This window comes from Ochotona princeps, chromosome 8 (assembly GCF_030435755.1).
Source record: "Ochotona princeps isolate mOchPri1 chromosome 8, mOchPri1.hap1, whole genome shotgun sequence".
Lineage (NCBI taxonomy): Eukaryota > Metazoa > Chordata > Mammalia > Lagomorpha > Ochotonidae > Ochotona > Ochotona princeps.
In genome coordinates this window covers 56,782,872-56,797,650 of record NC_080839.1, presented here as the reverse complement: position 1 = coordinate 56,797,650, position 14,779 = coordinate 56,782,872, and positions in this window count along the sequence as shown.

Sequence of the window (14,779 nt, the reverse complement as noted above, 5' to 3'; positions counted from 1 at the left end):
AGCCTGATGACAGTGAAAAGATCAGATGTTGCTAGAGTCCAAGGAGAGGAACAGGTAAGTAGAGGGATTTTTAGGTCAGTGAAATTATTTTGTGTGATTTTGTGATACTAGAGGCATGCCATCACATATTTGACAAAACCCATAGAACCATACAGTACCGAGTATGTACTACAACTACAGACTTTAGTTAATATCGTGTCCAGATTAAATTGTCACTTATGATAAGCATATCAAATAAATATTAAATAGGAACAACAGCATAAACAACACAGCAGAAGCACGTGAGTATAGGGACTCTGCACCCATACCTGAGATCCGCAAGAAGCCCCTCACTCCTGCCTTTGGATCAGTTCAGCTCTGGCACTGGCAGCCATTTGGATAGTACACCAGTAAGTAGAACTTCTCTCTCTCTCCTTTCTGTAAATCTGCCTGTCAAATATAACTAAATTAATCAATCATTAAAAAAATTAGTGTGTCAGTACAACTACAAATATAATCCTGTAAAACTTTGTTTTGTATTTTAGAAAAACAGGTGGCTAATAAGCAATACTAGTATATTTTAATGATCTATGATTATTGTATAGTTTATTTTACATGGGTGAAATATTCATTTTTCTATTCAATTATAGACAATGATTTATAGCCATTTTCTGTATTCCAACTAAACTAAGGTCTTTTTACATTTTATTTCTTAAACTTATTTGGTGAAATATTAAGTCTTTCATTATAGTATGAATCTAAAATATGTTATCTTATAAGTTAGAAAAAAGAGCAGCAGGTGTTAGAGGTACTGACAAGGGAAATCAGAGGGAAATGTCATTGTGTTTTTAGAATTGCATCTGTTGAACACTAAACAAAACATTAAAAATTAAAAATCTATATATAGGAGCCTGTTTAGTGGCACAACATGCTAATCCCCCACCTGCTGCACCAGCAACCCATATGAGCACTGAAAATTTCTCTTTCTTTCTGATCTTTCTCTTCGGTAACACTTATTTTCAAATACATTGTTTTCTTAAAATTTTAAAGATTTGGGTCCAGCATGATAGCATAGGGGTTAAAGTCCTCGCCTTGAATGTGCAAGGATCCCATATGAGTGCTGGTTCTAATTCCAGCAGTCCCGCTTCCATCCAGCTCCCTGCTTGAGGCCTGGGAAAGTAGTCAAGGACAGCCCAAAGTCTTAGGACTCTGCACCCGTGTGGGAGGCCTGAAGGAAATCCTTGGCTCCTGGCTTCAGATCAGCACAGCTCCAGCCATTGTGGTCACTTGGGCAGTGAATCATCACAAGCAAGATCTTTCTCTCTGTCTCTGCTCCTCTCTGTATATCTGCCTTTCCAATAAAACAAAAAAGTTTTAAAAATTTAAAGATTTGTTTTTATTTGTAACACAGACTTTACAGACAGAAGGAGGGTGGGAAGGATGGAGAAAAGGAGGAAGGGGGGGATAGTGTGAACACAAGAGAGAGACAGTGAGATCATGCTTCTGTTGTTCTTCTCCCCAAATAGTCACAGCTGCCCAAGCTGAGCTGATCCAAAGACAGGAGCCAGGAGCTTCTTTCAGTTCTTCCATGTGGATGATGGATCCCAAGGACCTGGGACATCATCCATTGCTTTCCCAGTCCATAAACAGGAAGCTGGATCAGAAATTGAGCACCTGGGACTTAGAACTAGCACCCAATGGCATTCCAGTACCACAGTTGCAGGATAACACCGCACTGACTGCTCTAACTTTCAAAGAAACAAGCATATCTCCTTAAAACTCACATAGTTAATACTAACCTTAACCAAACAAGTGAAAATTGCTACAGAGATAATTGTATAAAATTGTTGAATGCTATCATTGAGAACACTAAATTTGAAAGATATTCTTTGCTCACATATTGGAAGAAATGCTATTGTTCAAACATCTATACCAACAAAAATAATCTATAGATTCAATGCTATCTATAGATTTCAATGCTATAAAATGAAAATTAGGAAAATAAAAGAACTGGGAAATAGAATAATAAAATTCATAAGCAATTACAAAGACTCAAACAACCAAAGCTATCATGAGGGGAAAAGTGGTCAAGCTGGAGGCATCAAAAAAAACCTGATTTGTAAGTATAAAACAAAGCTCTAATAATTAAAACAGCATGGTAATGGCATAAAAGCTGGCTCAATAGAAAGGCTACAATTTAACTCATACACATATTTATTGGCAAAAGTACCAAGAATAGGGCTCATTGCAGTAGCCTGGCAACTAATATTCTCAACTTCCATGCACCAGGATCCCCTATGGACACTGGTTCATGTCCCTGCAGCTCCACATCCCATCCAGTTCCCTGCTTGTCACCTGGGAAAGCAATCGATGATGGCCCAATGCGTTGGGACCCTGCACCCATGTGGGAAACCCAGAGGAGGCTCCAGGCTCATCGTTTTGAATTGGTTCGACTCCAGCCATTGCAGTCGCTTGGGGAGTGAATCAGTAGAAGGAAGATCTTCCCCTCTGTCTCTCCTCTTCTCTGTATTTCTGACTTTCCAATAAAAATAAATTTTTAAAGTACCAAAAATATTCATGGGAGAAAGGAGTATTTTCAAATAATGTTGCTGGCAAACCTGTATATAAATATGTCCATAGGAGGTCCATGACAAAGAAAATAGAAAAATTTCAAACAAAAATCATCATTTCTGATTTTCCTTGCTTCAGTCTGCAAACATAGTACTACAAGCACAGTTCCTTAGCTTGTACCGGAATCACTGTCTTGTCTTCTGGCTAACATAGATTTGAAGAATAAAGAAGAAAAAATAGAGAGGCAGAAAGAGGGAGAAGAAGGATAAGAGAGACAGGGAGTGTAGCACAGCAGCATCATTAAATTTAAAATTATACATATGAAAAACATGAAACATTCCTTTACAGATAAAGAAAAGAAAAAATGAATCAAAATGTTTTTAAAAAGAAGTTAAATCCAAGTTAAACAACTGAACAATTCTTGTCCTTTGTACCTATTCTGTAATATACAGAAGTTTTGTGGCTTTTTTACATCCTGCTGGATTTTTAAAAAAAACTTTTTATTCATTTAATTGTGGAATTCTGGAAGATACTATAGTTCCCCAAATCTTCTATTCCATATCAGCAGAATTTTGCATAAGGGAACCTGAAAAAATTCATATAAACCATATATTATAAGTAAACTATATTTATTTTTGGCAGTGAAATAAACTAATCTTTTAATTCCATTCTGCCCTCCCATCACAAATGTTAAAGCACTACATTGGCCCCAGTGTCCTGATCTGAACCCCCCCGCCATGAAGTGATCGAAATACAAACATGTCTTCACACTTAATCATGTAGGCTAAAATTTCTGGAATGCCAGTTTCTTATGAATTCAGGTTGGCTCAGTAAACTTTAATTGGGCACTTTGTAGTCATCAGATACTGCCAAATATGAGGATATAAAAGAAGCAAGATTCCAACAATGCTTTTCTTATTTATAAACAGCCATTTCTGTGGGAATGAAATGTAAATTACTGCCTCTTGATAAAATATCAAATAGCTAATATCTCAATAATAAAGAAACGTTTTGCAATACATGTGGCATTAGATTATTTAAGTTTTCTAACTGCCTCAGTGGAATGGCAAAGAGCAGGTGCAAATGTGGGACAAAAGCATCAAAGGATACTGGTGGAACATGGTGTCCCTAACCGTCAGAAATTTTAAAACGTAGCAATTTTTTTTTCCCTTTTGGTGACTAAGTAAGCCCCTCAAGTTCACAAAGGGCAGCATTGAGTTCTTGGTATCAAGGTCTTTTCATGCCTTCAGTACATGGGATGAGAGGATGTTCCCTGTCGGGTATAGTGCAATTATTGATGAGAGGCAACATGTATTAGTAAAAATTCATTGTGACTCATCCCTTTTCAGTTATTTAAGAGTCTCCCTCTGTGATATTGGAATCATTAAAAAAAAAAAAAACACAGGAATAACTGATTTAAAACACCTTTTTAAAAATCATACCAAATCCAAAGTTTCACAAAACTGAATCATATTTAGATGAGTCACCTGTCTACATTTTTTCCTACCAGTGGATTAAGAAAATCATGTTTACCTCATTCTGAAAAGATACCTTTAATAGCTTCCTCCAAAAGCATGGAGAGAACATCACTACTAACCATCTAGATGTCAAATACACATAAATAGCATATGAAAAGCTCCCCTCAAACTAAGGAAGGCTTGGCAAATAATCTGTATATTATAACGTAATATGCAATTCTTAATTCAGAAGTAGTCCAGAGGCTATTGCTGTGGCAATGGTGAATTAAGCCCCCACTTATGGTGCCATCATCCCATATGGGCAATTTAAGTTGTGCTGCTTCGCTTTCCATCCTCTCAAATAAAAATAAATACATCATAAAAATGTTTTTAAAAATGACGTAGGCTAGTAACACGAGAAAGCACGCTTTGAGGTATGAAAAATTTCTTTACTTTTAAGCTGCTTTTTGTTGTCTTGCTGCACTTTTTTACCTTCTTGTTCAATTTCCTCACCATCATTCTTTCTCCCAAATGACCAAGGAAACTATACGGATGCAATTGAATCTGTAGCATAAGTCCTCTGGACATGATATCCAGAGATCACCTCTTCAATATTCAGCTATTACCTTAGACTTTTTCCAGTCCATCTCTTAATAATTACTATTGAGGAGCTTATTATCTAATTTTTAAAATATTTTTTTAAATCAAAATTAGAGTGACAGAAGGAAAACTAAAGAGAGAGAGAGTTAGAGAGAAAGATTCTATACATTGTTCACTCCCCAAATACTGCAATGCCTTGAACTGGGTTACTCCGAAGTCAGGAATCAGGAGCCAGGACCTTTTTCCATATCTCCCATGGAGGCAGGGGCCCAAGGACTTGGACCATCCTCTGCTGCCTTGCCATCCAGAAGCAGGGTGCTGGACAGGAAACAGAGCAGCTGGGACTCAAACCAGAACCTAGATGGAATGATGGCAATATAGGCTGAGGCTTATTTACTACACAATGGCCTTGGCCCTTAGTTAATTTCTTTTTACCCAGCTATTTCTAAATAGACATGAAAAAGTGATCTAACTAGATCATATTTTACATAAAACAAATCTGAGAAATTAGGTGAAGAGTAAAATAATGAAATTATGTTTTCTGATCATAAGGAAATGAAATTACAAATCAATAATAGAAAGGTATCAGGACAATTCCAAAACACTAGGAAAACAAACATTCTATCCAATGTCTTTTATTGACAATTAATACTTGCACGTATTTAAGGAGAACAATGTAGTATTTTAATATAATTTAATATAATTATACATTATGGAGCTTTTAAACTAATCTAATTAACATATTAATGTCTACTTCCCACACCTTCTTTCCCAGCATCTGCCATCTGAAATTCCACTCTCTACTTCCTTGAGTTTAACATTTTTAGATTTCATGTGTTAAGTGAAATCATGCAGAATTTGCTTTCCTTGGCTTATGTCACAAGGTACAATATCTTCCAGGTTTACTCATATTATTAAAAATAGCAGAAATTTCTTCTTTTCTTAAAGTCAAATAGTGGGTTATTAAGCATCCATAACACATTTTCTTTACTCATCCATTGATGAATACTTGGTTTACACTATTTTTTGACTGATATAAACAAAGCTACACTGAACATGGGAGTATAGACATCTTTTAAACATCCTGATTTTATATGTATTTTAAAAGATATATTCATTTATTTGAAATGCAGAGTTACAGTGAGAGAGAGAGAGAGGGAGAGAGAGAAAGATATCTTCCATGTACTGTTTGGGAAAAGTCTAAAACAATAGCTGAATATCAATAAGGCACTGTTGGGATATCATGCACAGAACATTTTTGGTGCACTTCACAAATGGTCACAGCAATTGGAATGTGGTCCAGGACAATGCCGGGAGTCAGGAACTTCCTTTGATTCTTCTATGTGGGTGAAGTACTTTGTCCAAGTACTTTGTCCATCTTTAGTTTATTTACCAGGCATATAAGGATATACCTGGATTGAAAGTGGAGCAGCCAGAATTTGCATCGACATCCATATGGGATGCCAGAGGCATGGGTGGAACTTCATCTGCTGTACAACATGGTCATCCCCATTTTAATATTGCCCAAAAATTCAAGCAATGTTCCAATCCCTTTTTAAAAATATTAAAATAAAATCTACATTCCTGCTGCCTTAAGCAACTCTAGAATGAGGCAGTAGTGGAACTACCATTTCTGTGTTGCAACATTTCCTAGGGTTGAGGAAGGCCTCTAGTTTTACAGGCGTGGGTTATTTAATTTACCACAATAACTCTCAGAATGTTTTACTCATTTATCTTATTGCTAGATATTTTTAGACATTCAATTTATAAAATTTAAGATTGATGAATCATTGGGAATACTGCAAAATGACATCAGGACCTAATGCATTTATAGTCTCTAAACCACTGATGGAAGATAAAATTAATACTAATTGATATAGTAATAAGAGTGTAAATATAATAAATGTAATATAATATACATCATAATATAACATAATAATAAGAGTATAATACTAATTTAGTAATATTGTGCCTACTATAGTTAGGCACTGTTCAAAATATCAAAAAAAGGGCATCAAAAATAATTTTGTAATGATTAATGTCAAAACACAGATTTCATAAATGTCAGACAGAATTCTACAAAAAATAACTATATTTCTTTTACTCCCTTTGTTTCCACCATAGGTCTTCCCCATCCTTCCTTTCTCATATTTTCCTTTAATTTTTTCAATAATATAATTTCCATTTATTTTAATTACTAGCTTAATGCAGTACCAACCATAATGTTCAACATGTAAAAAATAGACCATTATTCCACAAGTTAAAAATTACAGAGTTTGAAATCCATTAGTTACTAATATGCATTTTGCATTAACTGTGGAGACATCTCATAGCATCCTTATTTCCCAAAAAGGCTCACCAGCTACAGCAAGTGCCATTGTTGGGCTAAAGTAAGATAATTGTGAAGGTACTATTTAAAAAAAAAATAGTGCTACAATAATCTAAAGTGTATTATCCCTGTGGTTGTGTTGTAGCATATTCATTCCAACAATTTAGACATCAATATAAAAAAATACAAATTACCATGTACACACTCAGCAGTAAATTTTCTCCCTACAAATGAACAAAGGAATGCATACAGATAATCAAAATTACATGACATTTGTATAGAAGATCTACTTTGGGAGAAAGTAAAGGTGTAATTTTGATAGCCATCAAAAATAAGATTGATTGTTGATGTAAACTTAAAGTTTTCACATTAATTACAATTTTCCATGTACTTGGTTTGGTTTCAGTTTTGAAACACTGCTGGCAAATACAGGTTTCCTAAAATCGACAATGTTTCGTTCCATGCTTCTCTGAGGCAGACCCCATATTTGAGACTAAATTAATACCAGGCCTTATATACTTGTGTCAATACCTTTTCCAAGGCATTTTTCCCACTCCTGAAGTAGCTTAAACCTGTAAGTTTCAACAGCAAAAATTTTTAAAAAGACAACTGTAGAATTTCTTCAAATAAAACCTCCCTGTCTCCCACTTGTATTCCTTGAATAATGATTTTATTTGATGTCCCAAAACTATTCAAGTCAAAGCAGAATCTGATGACAATAGATATAATCTTTCAGTGTCCACATGGCATTAATGACCAGCAGTACTCCACTTCATAGTCTGTAGATTTATTTCACATTTCCCCTTCAAGCTTTATAATAAGCCTGTAAGATTTTAATGCAGGGGTGATTGATAACTTCTCAACAATATAAATGTGACTTATCTTGACATAGAATATTATGGGAATATAAAAATAAAGGGCATCAGCTGTGAATTTCTGAATTATTTAGATTGTTATTACGATTTCATGACTTGGATTCAAAAGTGACTTCATATATCCTTTGGACCAACTACTTCATTTTCCAGAGAAGAAATCAATTCCCAGTGACTTAGTGCGAAAGCCAGGGCAAGAAACACAGTACCTTGATTCCCATTTCAGATATATTCCACTATTACATGCACTATTTTCTGAAAATGAAAAAAGAAAAAAACAGCATACAATTTTCCTGTATTTGCAAAACCAGTCTCCACACGTGAAGCTAAGACATAGTCATAAATTTAAACAAGCGTAAAATGTAATTAGTAAAACACAAAGGAAAAGCAGATTTTTAGCATCTGTAGAAAAAATCTGGGAATTTAGGGGAGGTAATAATCATCATTTCATACTCTGCAGTTTTTCAGAAAAGGACTCACTTCTGAAAGTGAATGACTAACTATGCCTTCTTTGGTTACTACACAACCTTAAACGTCGTAACATGTCAGCATTGCTCATTCAGGCACTCAGTTGCTTTCGTGACAAGCAGAAATCTAATTCCACTGTATACAGTTTTCATGCTCAATTTCGTAAACCAATACTTCCTGGGATCTACTCTCAGTTTAACACTGTTTGGTGCAGAGCTCCAGAATAGCATCCCTGTTATCCATTCGCTAACATTGTGGCCTCTTAGACATTTAGAGTTGTCTCCAGTGCAACGTTCCACCTGTGTGTTGATCTCATCTCCTCTCAGATGCCTGAGTAATGTTTCCACATTTGTCCTTCTCTCTCCTGCATCACCATTTTTCTCTCTTTATTGGTTAGCTTCCATCAACCCAAAACGTGCTGCAACATGTCACATGTTAAACATGAAAATTAAAATACAATTGACAACCTCTTCAACTGCCATTCTGGTTTTCTGCTCTGCTTGATAGAACAACTTCTAGAAAGAAATCACTTTGTCCAGGACACTGTTTCCGTTTCCTGTTGCCTGTTCCATCAAAGCCTCATGTTGGGCAGTACTCAACTTTCATTTTACTGTATTTCTAGTGGACTTTCATCCTATCCTTCTGCTTTAGTAGTGTCTGTGCATAGTCATCTGAGAATTTCATGTTTCTATCTACACTCTTCCTCAATGACTGCATTTGTTTTATGTATTCAACCGTTATCTGATTCCTAATTTACACCTCTTGTCCATACATCTGACATACCTCCAAACAAAAGTTTTTATCCTTTCACATTTTCCCCCAGCTCGGAAATAATCAATTAATTCTTTTAGTTACACAAGTCTTTCATTGGTTTCTGACCAAGCTTTTACATCACTAACACCCATAACTTTGACATTATCTGTTCTTCTGTATTTATCACAGTTCTCCAGGGAGGAAGAACAAAGGCAGATAGATGATGATGATGATGATGATGATGATGATGACGACGATGACGACGACAATCAAAAACAAAGACACTGATTTTTTTTGCTAGTTATATATCAATATGTGTGAATTGGAAGGAATAGATACAAATAGATGCATCAATTATAGTTTAACAACTTCAATGATAGTCAGTCAGAAAAACAGAAACGTAAGACATCCAGCACCACAATTCAATGGACAGAAAGCCACAAAGTCAGCGATAAAGTGTGAAGGCCTGAGAACTAGAAGCTCAGAGGGAGAAAAGAGGCTGATGTTTCAGCTTAACAAGTCAAGCAAAAAAGGGCAAATGTTCCCTTTCTCCATTCAGACCCTTAATAAACTGGGCCATTCCCATCTGCGAAGGAAAGAACAACCCACTTTATTCAATCCACTGATTTAAATTGTAATCCCATTCATCTGTATACACCTCCCCACAAACACAACCAAATATTTGCTTAACCTGACATTTGGGCAGCTCGTGAACCAGTCAACTTGACACAATCACCCACTAAAAACTCACATCTTTTTTTTTCTTATGCATTTACCATATCCTGATACAGAGTGAATGTAAACCCAGGAGTGGCAAATTTGTTTGGACCACTGTTCTATCCTGGTAGCCTATAATTATACCTCTCTCAGAACAGGTACATAAATAACTGCACATTGAAAATTATCTTTCAGAAACAATATCCCTTACATAAGTTGTCTCCATAAGTAGGGATAAAGTGTAATTCTGCTTAGTCCTCCAAGTCCTAATAAATCCTCTATTTCCCTCTAGTTCATCCACTCCTGCTATTTATACCAATGGCCATTATTGAAATGTTGCCACAGTTCAAATATGGACTGCCCCAGAAATCCCAGGCACCTTGTCCTCTCTGCCCATCATCTCCTGGGTTGTCCATCATTCATGATCTGAAATCCCTATTTGGTCTGGGTTAAATGGTTATTCAATGGAATTATGAATTCAACAAAATAGCTCATTTCCCCTGCCTTACTCCTTTAAAAACAACTGTACAAATCTGCTTTAAAGCAATACACCTCTAAAATTAAGCAACCCACTATCATCCAAGTCTAAAAGATAGCCTGCATGGGATCAAAGAAATACTAGTTTTAATGCTTACCAGATTTGTAATTTGGCAAATTATCTATCCCTAACTGATTCAATGGAAATAATTGTACTTGCCATTATTAAAGGTTTTTTTTTTTTTTTTGCTTTATTTAAAAGGCAGAATTACAGAGAGAGGGGGAGAGACACAGAGAGGTCTTCCATCTACTGGTTCACTTCCCACATGGCTCCAAAGGCCACAGCTGAGTTGACTGGAAACCAGGAGCCAGGAACTTCTTCCAGGTCTCCCATGTCCTGAGTGCTATTCTGCCACAACAGATATATGTATGCGATAAACTACTATTTGTTCTCTTGACAAAGGCAGTGCTGCTCTTCATTACAATTACTCTAGCTTCATTTTGATGATTCCTTGTCACTTAAAAACTGCTTTTATTTTTACATTTGTTTTCAATCAAAAGAGGCCAGTTATTTTCATTTACATTTTTTACATTTTTTTATAACATTAATCCCATCGATCGGAAGTGTTTACTGAATTTTTAATAAGTTAATTAACAATAAATTCTAACTGGGAATCTTTTCATAGGTTTAACTAATACTTATGAAGATTTACAATACATTTTTATTTATTTATATTGCTGCTCTGTAAGACTATATTTCATTAACCAAAGAACTTTACGTGGTCACCCTGAAGATTCTTCTGAGGTACAGTGGAGTAACAAAGCTATCAATCAATTCAGTTGAGTAAATCTTATCAAATAATTAATTGACTTAATGGGAAAGAAAAGATTGATTTTTCACTTTTTCAATAAATTAATTTTACTTTGATAAATCACCTTTTGAAGAGAGCTTTCTGAAGCTTAAGACATTGGGCTCAGGCTGTTCATCATTCAATAGCTTCTAAGAGCGGAGACTGAAAAAAAACTCATTTGGCAGGAAGGAAATTAAGTGAAGGAGTGGAGTATGCCAGTCAATTTGTCAGGTGCTTTCTCATTAAGGGCTTTAGAGATAAGGTCAGTCTTTGAGCTAGGAGCAGATTCTAAACACACACTTTGCTATTAAATGGTTTCACAACAGAGCCAAATTCCAAACCATTTGGAACTTTGAAGATAAGGCTATACACATTGCCAAGTTCCTATCAACTAAACTGCCATTGTTATTAATTATTGTAATAATGACTCACACATGAGGCATTACCTGACAAGCACTGATTCAGTGCATTATCAACCATGAATGGAGAGCTCACAATAATAACAGATGTGAGGGAAACACAGCAGTCTCTTGCCATCAAATGACTTTTGTTCCCAATAATGAAAATTTTGATGTTTAATTTAGAACTGATATTGGTTTCAAGTTTCTTTCTTAACTGAACATGACTGTCCAATATTGATAACATTCATTAGATCAACTTTTTGCAAATACCTTTGAAAGAAGCCAAGAGAAGTGTAAAAATGTACAAATCAGGGTTCTACTAGCCTCACAATGCTTGACAATCAATAGAGAAGCTACATGTAAAATAACAAAATATAAAGCATGTAAAGAAGTACAGAAAGGAACCCGGCATGGTGGCCTAGCAGCTAAGAGTCCTCACCTTGAATGCACCAGGATCCCATATGGCTGCCGGTTCTAATCCCGGCAGCTCCACTTCCCATCCAGCTCCCTGCTTCTGGCCTGGGAAAGCAGTCGAGGACGGCCCAAAGCCTTGGGACCCTGCACCCGCGTGGGAGACCTGGAGGAAGTTCCTGGTTTCGCCTTCGGATCGGCTCAGCAACACCGTTTCGCTCACTTGGGGAGTGAATCATCAGACGGAAGACCTTCCTCTCTGTCTCTCCTCCTCTTGTATATCTGACTTTGTAATAAAAATAAATAAATCTTTAAAAAAAAAGTACAGAAAGACTGAGTGTGTCAGAGGTAGAGGAAGCCGGGGTAATCTCCAGCTGGGGAAGTTAAGGATACCCAGAGATTCTTGTTGGACAGTGAGAGCCTCAGGGTGGATGATTGGACCTGCATGGTAAACATGTACAAACAATGGAAAGATAATGCTGGCATGCATAAGTAGAAAAATATGTGAAATAGGGCACTGATCAATCAAAAAGGTTATTTGCACAAAAAGGAAGCAACTAAACTATTTTAATATATACAGGAACAATTTCTCAAAGTGCTAATAAATCTCAAAGATGTTAAATCAAAGTATTCAACCCACAATTTCACCTTGTTTTTTTTTATTATTATTCTCCTTCAATCCCTGTTTCTTTTTCACATTCACATTCTAACCATCATATGAGCTAGATCCAAGTTCTACTCACATTCAGAGTTTTCTTTCCTTTGTATTTTTCAGTAAGCTTTTCATGTTAGGATAGTGTGAGGCATACAGGTCAAGGCCCCATGACATGTTTTGCTTCTGATGAACTGTCAGGGGTGGTAGTGATCAAGAAGAGGGCCATATTCAACAATTCCTTATAGGAAAGACAAAACCAGTAAAGTGAAAAGCATATAGAGCCCATACCATTTAAAAAGATTGCACTAATTTTATGTAGCAGTAAACATCAATTTATGCCACAGTATATTTCTGTTTTATTTCTAATTAACCAATGTTGCCCTCCAGTAGATCTCAAGTTAGCGGGCTAAGTACTAAGGACATGCAAAATGATGGAGCCACAGTTAGAAATTGTTCTCAAATATTCAATTAATGATTTTGGAACAGCTTACCTTACTGATTTATATATAACATATGTGGAATTTGATTTACTTTTGGTTCTTAACTGCTTATTTGATTGGTGGCTATGATCAATTTGGGAATATCTAATTAAGTATGAATCAGTCATGAGATGGTTGGGATTTGACTGCAATTGAAGACCACCATGTAAAATCACTACTTGGCAAATATAACATGCTAAAATAACTGTGTTTTTAATATCACAGGATTTGTTGTGCATGCAATTTACAGCACTAGATGTGAGAAAGTCATCTCTTCATATTCTCAATATTGTGAGAGTACATACAAAAGAGGTCCTTGTCTAATCTGTTTCTTTTTTTTTTTTCACTTTCCCTCATAATTTGTAATTGCTCCAATCCTTGGCGGGAAAAGGCGAGCCAGAAAGGCCAGTGTTTACAGTCACAGTTTGAACAATTTGTGACTCAATCTATTTGTGTGTCTTGGTTTCTACAACGGAAGAGAAACAGGGAAAACAGATGTCTGATGGGGTTATCATGAGGCCTAATTGAAATCATGAAGTTGAAATTTGCACAGCCCACAGAAAAATGTTAACTTTGTCTTTTAAACTTCTTTTCATTTAAACATATTGAACAAAAATTTTCAGAATTTATATGCAATGCCAGAGTCATGAACTTAGTATTCCTTCACATGCCTTTGTTAAAAACAACAAACTCAGGGCAGGCACGATGGTCCAACTGGCTAAACATCTACTTGCAAGCACCAGCAACCCAAGTGGGTGCTGGTTCCTGTCCTGGCAGCTCCAACTCCCTGCTTATGGCCTAGGAAAGCAGTAGAGGATGACACAATTTCTTGGGACCCTCCTGCTTGGGGGACCCAGAAGAAAATCTGTTCCTGGCTTTAGATCAGCTCACCTGTTGTTGTTGCAGCATTTGGGGGGAGGGGTGAAACAGCAAGTGGAAGCTCTTTTTCTATGTCTCCTTCTCCCTGTATGCCTGCTTTTTCATTTTTAAATAACCAACCTGGGGACAGCATCATGGTGCAGGTGGTTCGGCTGCCTCCTACAATATAGGCATCCCATGAGAAAGAGCTGGCTCGTATTCCAGGTGCTCTGCTTCTGATCCAGCTTCCTGTTAAACTGACTGCTAAGGCACTAAAAGACAATCCCAGTAACTCAGGCTTCTAACACACGGTAAACCTGGATGGAGTTCCAGGCTCCTAACATGAATCTTTCACAAGGCAGATTCTTTTCCGGGTGAAATGGGGTCCACATCTGCAGGTTCTTGGATCCAGAAATCACCTGCTCAGTGTCATCTTATTCCGTATCTTGGTGATCAGATCTGTAGCCATCCCCCAGTGAAAGACATCACCCAGATCACCGTGGGCAATTCCTGTCCTTGATTCCCTCTCTATTTCTGACTTTAATTACATAGTACCCTATAATCTGATGGCCTATTTCCTTTCATTGCAAGAAAATAACTGCTTTGAAAGGGTCCACCTAAAACGGAGACCATTATTAACATTTTCTGGAATGTATTTTATTCATTCACACTGTTAAGGCTACACCTTATCCAAAACAGTGTGGAAATGGAGAACTCAGATAAATTTCCCAGCCTTGAGGTATTAGTACTTGTAAAAGATCTTGCAGCTCAGTAAAAATATTTTCTCATGTTCTCATGTTTTTCATATTCTCTCACTAAACTCATTTTGTACTTCCATCATGTTGTGATTTATATGGGGCAACAAAAATGTGTTATCTCTTTCTTCCTTTCTCATCAAATA